This window comes from Amblyomma mixtum, chromosome 7 (assembly GCF_055824585.1).
Source record: "Amblyomma mixtum isolate Tamu chromosome 7, ASM5582458v1, whole genome shotgun sequence".
NCBI lineage: Eukaryota > Metazoa > Arthropoda > Arachnida > Ixodida > Ixodidae > Amblyomma > Amblyomma mixtum.
The window spans coordinates 73,684,148-73,692,198 of NC_143018.1; the positions used below are offsets into that span (position 1 = coordinate 73,684,148).

The 8,051-nt window shown below is 51.7% G+C and overlaps 1 pseudogene; it reads left to right on the forward strand.

Annotated features, from left to right (window-relative positions):
• The first annotated feature begins 3,511 nt into the window (after nucleotides 1-3,511).
• On the forward strand, nucleotides 3,512-7,618 carry LOC149336517 (uncharacterized; annotated as a pseudogene).
• Nucleotides 7,619-8,051: the final 433 nt, after the last annotated feature.

Sequence of the window (8,051 nt, forward strand, 5' to 3'; positions counted from 1 at the left end):
TGGCCAAGCCCATTTCTTCCTCTTGATTTCGACTAGGATGTCATTAACTCGCGTTTGTTCCCTCACCCACTCCGCCCGCTTCCGATCTCTTAACGTTACACCTATCACTTTTCTTTCCATAGCTCGCTGCTTTGTCCTTAACTTAAGCTGAACCCTTTTCGTTAGCTTCCACGTTTGTGTCCCACAGGTGAGTACCGGTAATATACAGCTGTTATGTACTTTTCTGCAAATGGCTACTGGGAAACTACAATTTATGATCTGGAAGAACCTGCCAATTGCTCTTCATCCCATTCTTCTTTTTCTAGTTTTTTCATTAGCTGTCAGCGCAATTATTGACATTCTAAAAGCCTTCAGTAAGAGAGAAAACAGGAAAGGACGACAGGTTGAATCCGTTTGTGCTGTCGTCTTCTTTGGTCTCTGTTTCTTTACCCTGCTTTCCAACTGATAAGTATTTAGGTTTCGGTGACACAGCCGCGCGATAAATTTAACTCGACTAGAGTTTCTCGGCACTGAATAGGCTGTTTCCGAGGCTGCAGTGTGCAGGGCCATCGGGTGCTGTGCAATTTGGATGTAGGGTCCACCACAAGGCCGCACCTTCTTTTATCAATGTTTTCTCTCTAAGGAAGCGGCCAACCCCTAGTGCATTGTTATTTATATGGCTGCTATCACTCAACAGAGCGGCACGATGATACACAGGGTTGCGGGGACACTGAAATCCGTCTGATAGCAGCAGATCACCCGTATATTGCCATCAGTGAATACTCTGCACTCAAAATTTCCCAGTACTCGCAACTCGCTGTAGCTCTTGAGGGCGATAAAACATATATGCGAATAGATATCTCGAATTCTGAGATATCAAGTAGCGCCTATGTTTTGTGCGATAAAAATCACAAAAACTGCCCCCCTCTGACAACGGATGGCATATAGGCCTACCACCGAGCTCGGGGAGAGTGCATAGGGGGCTTCAGCTCACTTTTTTTTCTCATAAGCTCGACCTGCGTGCCTACCAGCTATTGAGACGTGGCCCAATAAATTGCCAGTTAAAAAATTGTCAAAGACTACTTCTCTTAGCGCTGCGTTTGTTTCTAGCATCTGTGGTCTTTGCTTAATCAACTACCATTGCTCGATGAGCAGATTTTGTACAGTGCGCGCTCAGGCTGTTTCCTATTAGCTGAACATAACCTCAAGTTTAGTCGCAGTGTAAAGTCCCTCTGATTGACGCTGTGATAAGACACCGTGGCTTGTGATTAGAATGGCAAGCTGAAAGACATCATGCAAAACATTGAGCTCTGTCTTGTCAATGGTGTATCAACGTCATAGTGACGCCCTTATTTTATTTACGCAGTTCATTTTTGCTATGCACTCTATGGAAGGTGTGCAGCTTAGGTTTAGTTTTCTGACTAATCCGAACACGCCTGTAATGCATTTTCACTGGCTCATCTTAGTAGATCCAAATAACGTCGAAGATTCTCCGACAAAAATTTGGAAAATTTGGGAAACATAGAATACTGATGGTTCATTCTTCTGATATGTAGGAAAATACTTCTTCTAAAGTGTTTCCATCGATCGCTTCGAACAGTTAAGACCGCAGTAGAAAACCAATCGGGAACGTACAGTAAATAACAAACATACACTCGCCAACAAATTCTTCAAAAAGGAAACGACGTTTCGGGGCCCGTACGTGTCACCTGGATCACATAGAGCGCCGCATGGAACGACAGTGGCTTGCATACGGTTAAAAATTCCTTGTGAGCGATTATAGATTTCCGGCCGATTACCGGAACGCTTTTGGCGATAGGAAGAACTTTAAAAAAAATGTGAGAATCGGGTGATCTCCGGATATATCGATTGTTAAAGTGAAATCTCACATTATTAGAAACATTGGGGTCATCAAAGGTTTTTCCCTTAGAAATGATTTTGCCAAGAATTGTTGGCTATGTGCTTTCCCTTGATTATCCTCGAAAATATTTCGGATAAATACTGTTGCTCTCGAACATAGCTGAGCATTGTGTTTACTGATACCGACGGGCTCACCCGATCCTATGTCTATTCTGTCTTCGAACTGATATTTTTGTGAAGAAAGATTATGTTCCTGAGAGCATCGTAAGCAGATATTGTCATAAGAAGTCCTGTTCATACACCAGGGTACACACAAAAAGCGGTATTTTAAAAAAATGTTTCATTTCACTACACCGCCACACCAATATCTGCCCCGCCGCATCACAGTATGTGCCGGCGGTCAACGCTTTCGTGTAAGATTACGAGTCACCGACGGCGCATAAAATGAACTCGTTCATTCGGGTTCTACCCTTCCATTCGGGTTGTACAGGTTCCGACTAGAGATTTTTTTAGTGCCTCCAGGTCAACAGCCAAAGTTCTTTAATGTTAGTCTCACGGTACTCCGCAAACAATGTGGAGACCTATGATCTTCGTCCCTGGTACCCTCTGGTCGTCTCCACGCCATTCATCTCCTCGTAATATCCTCCTCCTCGTGACTGCTTCACAAGACAAAGCAGAAGTTTCAAACGAAATGGATGCAGTAGGAGCTCACTTGGCCCAAATCTTTGAATGTATTCCGCAGACAACGCGTATGGACAGAAGTGCTGGAGTGGAAAGCGTGACCAGGGGCTATGGTGGATGGTTTATGGAGGTTTAGCTTTCCAAAGCGACTCAGGCTATGAGCAACGCCGCAAAGAAGAGGCGTTCCTGTATCGAATGCCTCCAGAAATTTCTACCACCTGGGCTCTAATTTCTACCACCTGCGTCTTTCGACGCAGCAAGCAATCTGGACCGCTTGGATACCAAATTTCGCCAGGTGGGCGCAATTTTGAAGATTTTAAGGCCGAATTACACCCGGCCACCCGGGCCACGTACGCTGTTTCGCCTAAAGGCGTCGGCGTGGAACCGGCCTCCCGAGATAACATGGCTGCCCCTGCATCATTCGTGAGTGATTACGACCCCGACGGCATGATCTAGACGACCGTTTCAACCTCAGAAGGTGACAAGTCCACAGCTGTTCCGAAATTTAGAACCAATCCCTCAGCGAAGCGGTCGTGCGCCGCTCGCTCGCTCAAGCCAAACTGGCGGCGTCCATCTGTGATGAGTGAAAGTCTAGAATGGCTAAAGATGGAGTGTGTCTGCAACCTGCGTAGCCATTCTAGACTTCCACTCATCACAGACGGGGAATACGACCCCGTCTGCCCAAATTGTTACCCGGGAGAAATCGCCACCCAGGAACACACCCATCTAGGGTTGCGCAGGAAATCCGCCCCCTAGAACCTCAAGCACAAAAACGCAAGCGAAAAAAAGAAAGTAGCTGCCAAGAAGAAGAGCTGCCATCTTGGCGCCCCCGGTGAGTTACCAAGCCGGGACAACAACATTGAGAAGCCAGCGACACCCAACGGAGGAGCCGGCAAGCGCCCGTCGACGCAGCCGCCACCACACGGCGACACTGTAAAGCAGTCGACAGCGCAACCACGCATGGAACAAGCCCGGCGCCTGGGTCAACGCCATGAAACATGAAACGCAGGTGAGCGGTACGGACAGGGCTGCCTCCTCCTCCCTCCCTCCCTCCTGCCCCCCTGCGGCATGCAGTGGCGAGCAAACCAAAATAACGGCTCTTGAGGGCAAAATTGAGATGCTGCTCCAGAAAATCGCGCTCCTAGAATTGGAATCAAAACAGCCTATCAAGCCCCCCACGCAACCCGCTACCGAGGCAATGGCGAGTGAGCCCACTGCATCGAACGCAGCACTGAACGCGGAAGCTGCACTTGAGGTCCGTCTAGAGGCCCGCATGGACGCCCGTTTCAATGCCCTAGAAAGTCATATTTCCGCGGCAATCACCTCCGCGATCGCAAAAATTACCGAAATTGCACCCAAAATCGTCGCACAGCACATCGTACAATCTTCGCGTGGCGTCCGACGAGTCGGCGGTCTAGTCAAAGACGTGTCTGGCCGCTATCCCAAAACCTCGCGTCGCGCCACGGAAACTGACAGCTGCTCGCTCTACGGAATAGAGGATGGCCCCCTCACCGCGAGTACTGGCTCCGGAGCAGCGTCCCTACAATCGCCCTCTCATTTAACTGACCATGGCGAGCAGGCCTCAAATTAGGCGTTCTTCTCAAATCAATTCGGCTACCCCCATCCAAATTACCCAGTGTAACTGCCGGGGAATCCGTTCCCGCGCCAAGCGGTCGAACCTTCGGCTCTTCCTGTCAACATTCGATTCACTTCCTGCGGTGGTTGCCCTCCAGGAGCCAGGGAGCGGCGCAACTCTTACAAATTATGTTACGTTCCAGCAGGACCCATCTACCTGTATCTGCGTGCACAAAAATTGCACAGCCAACTTGGTTGATTTGGACCTCAATACTGCATACTCCTATGCAATGGTCATTCTTCTTCCGCTTAAGAAAAAAACGCACCCTTACATATACTTAACATCTATTCTTCTCCCAAGATAAAAAACGTAACTTTCGCAGCCCTCTTCAGTCGCACCCTGAAGGCTGCGGGCAGGGACCCCCTGGTGATCGTGGGCGACTTCAACGCTCATAGCACACTCTGGGGGTACGTGCGTGAAGAGAAGCGCGGACGTAAGCTAGCTGAACTTGCGTCCACGCTGTGCCTGACCCTTCACACCGACCCCACCGACCCTGCACATTCAACGCGGTTGGCTAACTTCGTGCCTCGGGACACGTGTCCGGACCTTACCTTCACCAAAAACATAAGACACGCAGAATCGACCAACACCGAGGAAACCCTCGGCAGTGACCACTGCATACTCAACATCAGCCTTACACCAAACCACTGGCAAGATCCCACGCCCAAGCCCGCCTGCCCGACTGGACAAAGTTCCGGCACACATACACTAATTAGGCCCCCATTCACGAACGAGGCTACCACGCGTGGTCACAAGAATTGATTACGCATCTTCGTTCGGTAGAAACTCAAGTGAAACTATCAGAGGCCACGCCGGAGGTGGACAACCACCTCCTGCACCTCTGGGGGGCGCGGCATAGCCTCGTCCGCAGATGGCGCCGCCAAAAACAGAATCAGAAACTCAAAATTCGCATCGCCGAGCTCACTCAGCGAGCGGCTGAGTATGCGGCCCAGCTAGCCAACTCGAACTGTGTGGACCGCTGCAATACAGCCCCTAGGCAGATGTCTAGCCGGAGCACTTGGCGTCTCTGCGCCTTGATCGATCCGACTAAAACCAGAGCCGAGACACAAAATCATCTCCAACGGACTATCCATAGCTTCAGCGGAGATACCTCAAAATTAGCATGCATATTACGCGATCAATACCTCTGCATCCAACAGGGCCCCCGAGGGCCAGCGTACTCGTATGCAGGTTCCGAGAACGCGGAACTGGATCAGCCGTTCCGGCTCCACGACCTGAAGGCGGCCTTGAGTAAAATAAAACGAGGAACGGCGCCGGGAAGGGACAAAATAACTGAAATTACTTGCCAACCTTCCCGACCCGGCCTGCGAGGCTTTCCTCGCATACATAAACTCAATCTGGCTAGATGAGGCACCCCTCCAAATGGAAGACCACCCTGGTCACTTTCATTCCTAAAGCCGGCAAAGCCATAAACACGGACAACCTCCGTCCCATCTCCCTCACGTCTTGTGCGGGAAAGCTGATGGAGACTATGGTGCGAGACAGGCTGTCCAAGTTTTTGGAAAACCAAAATGTATTCGCAGACACCATGTTGTGGTTCCGCCCGCACCGGTCCTCGCAGGATGTCCTGCTTCAATTAGACCGCGTAATTCTGAATCGCCTCGAATACCCCCTTAATGACAAGGTAGTACTTGCCCTCGATTTGAAGGGGGCTTTCGGCAATGTAGCACACGACATCATTTTGACGCACCTCTCCCAAACCAACTGTAGACACAACACGTTTCAGTACATTAGACAATTTCTCTTCGCCCGGCAATCGTATATCCTGATACAAGACGAAGAACACGGCCCCTACCAATTAGGTACGAGAGGTACCCCGCAGGGCGCCATCCTCTCACCCCTACTATTCAATTTGGCAATGATGAAACCAAGCCCAGCTGGAAAGTGTCGAGGGCATACAGCACGCGCTCTGTGCCAACGACATCACCATCTGGGCTAAACACGGATCGGTAGGAGACATTGAAGCCAACCTGCAGCAAGCGGCAGAGATTGTGGACGCTTACGCCCGCCGCTGCCGCCTTGAATGTCCCCGGCCAAATCGGAATTTGTACACATTCGACCCTCGCCGAAGTGCACTACCAAAATCAAACTGTCCCTAGCGAGCGGACCCATCCCAGAACACGCTGAGATCAGAGTACTGGGTCTCTTTATCAATGAACATCGCCGTGTCGACACAACACTAGCCAAATTGCGCAAGGTGGGGGACCAGGTGGGCCGCATGATCCGCCGGGTTTCCAATAACCGCGGGGGGTTACGGTGCAAAGATGCCTTGCGGCTGGCGCACGCATTCGAAACCAGTCGAGTCTTGTACTCGACTCCTTACCTCCACCTTCGCAAATGTGACGAGGAAGCTCTTGATGTGGTTCTCCGTAAGATCTACAAGCGTGCTCTCGACCTCCCGGTCACCACGTCCAACCAGCGCCTCCTCGGTCTGGGGATGGTCAACACCTTCGTGGAGCTCCGAGAAGCACACTTGACAAACCACTACACAAGACTCTCAAAGACGCCGTCGAGTAACCGCCAGCTTGCCCGACTTCACATTAAACATCCAACACTTACGGAAGAGCGCGTGCGCATTCCCGAAATCTGGAGATACGCCCTGCACGTACGCCCTCTTCCGGCCAACACGACACGAGACGACCATAGTGGCCGGCGCCTCGCGCGGGCGGGAGCCTTGGCACGCTACTATGGAAACAAACGCGGAGTATTTTACGCGGACGCCACCGGCCCACACCATGGTGGTTGGTACACGGCCGCAGTCGTCCACCAAAACACCGCAGTGAACAGGCTTGCGTTCAAAGCACAAGACATTACTCGTGCGGAAGAGGTGGCAATCGCGCTCGCCGCCGCCGGACTCGCGGGTCATCATTACCGACTCGCGAGGGGCCGGCAGGAACATCGAAAGGGGCTGTATTCCCTATTTGGCATACCGAATACTTCAGAATAGCAATTACCTCGGGGCTCCCGCGTCCCGCACACTAGTATGGACTCCCGCGCACACGGGTCGCCCGCGCGCTCACTCTCCGGGCATCGCCCTCGCCTCCCCCCGATGCGGACTCCGATCCCAATCCGGCTTTTACCTTCAAGGAAATCATGCAATATTACCAATTCGGCCATGCAATCTTCCCTAAGCCCTGCAAGGGCCTCACGAAGGCGGAGGAACGCTTACTCCTTCGCCTTTATACTAAAGCACTGCTGTGCCCGGCAGCCATCAAACATTTCGACCCTGCGTGCACAGGGGAGTGCCCGCACTGTAGGGAAAAGTCTTCCGACGTTTACCACATGGTGTGGGCATGCCAATCAACCCCGCACCTTCCCCTTATCCCCAACCCTACCCGGGAGTACTGGGAGGCGGGCCTGCTCGGCTGCTCTGACCTGGCGAGCCAAAACGCCCTGGTCTGGCGCGCCCAAGCAGTAGCTACAACTAATGGGCTCCTGTAAATAGCAACCCACCTAGTTTGTAAGGGATGGCCCCTTAAGGACCCCTCCACTCGCTCCCTGTACATATTTTAAATATAAAGTTTTTCGTCAGTCAGTGGTGAGTGCACTAACATCGCAGAGTACACGGGCCTCTAGAATTTCGCCTCCATCGATATTCGACCGCCGCGGCCATAATAGAACCCACTCTTTCTTGTCAGCAGCCGAGCGCCCAACCACTCAGCCACTGCGGCGTCCGTGGTCAGCGGCTAACCGCCGAAAATCACTTCTGGCATACAGAAAATAAAAAAGAAGCACGTGAAGGGAAAAATTTGCCCAAGTCGTTCGCATGCGCCACTCGCCTGTGCTGCCGCAGGAGCACGTTAATCAGCAGGGAGGCCATGAGGACGTCACGGGTTCCCGGCTCATTGCTTTCGGGACTTTTGAATCCCTGGAG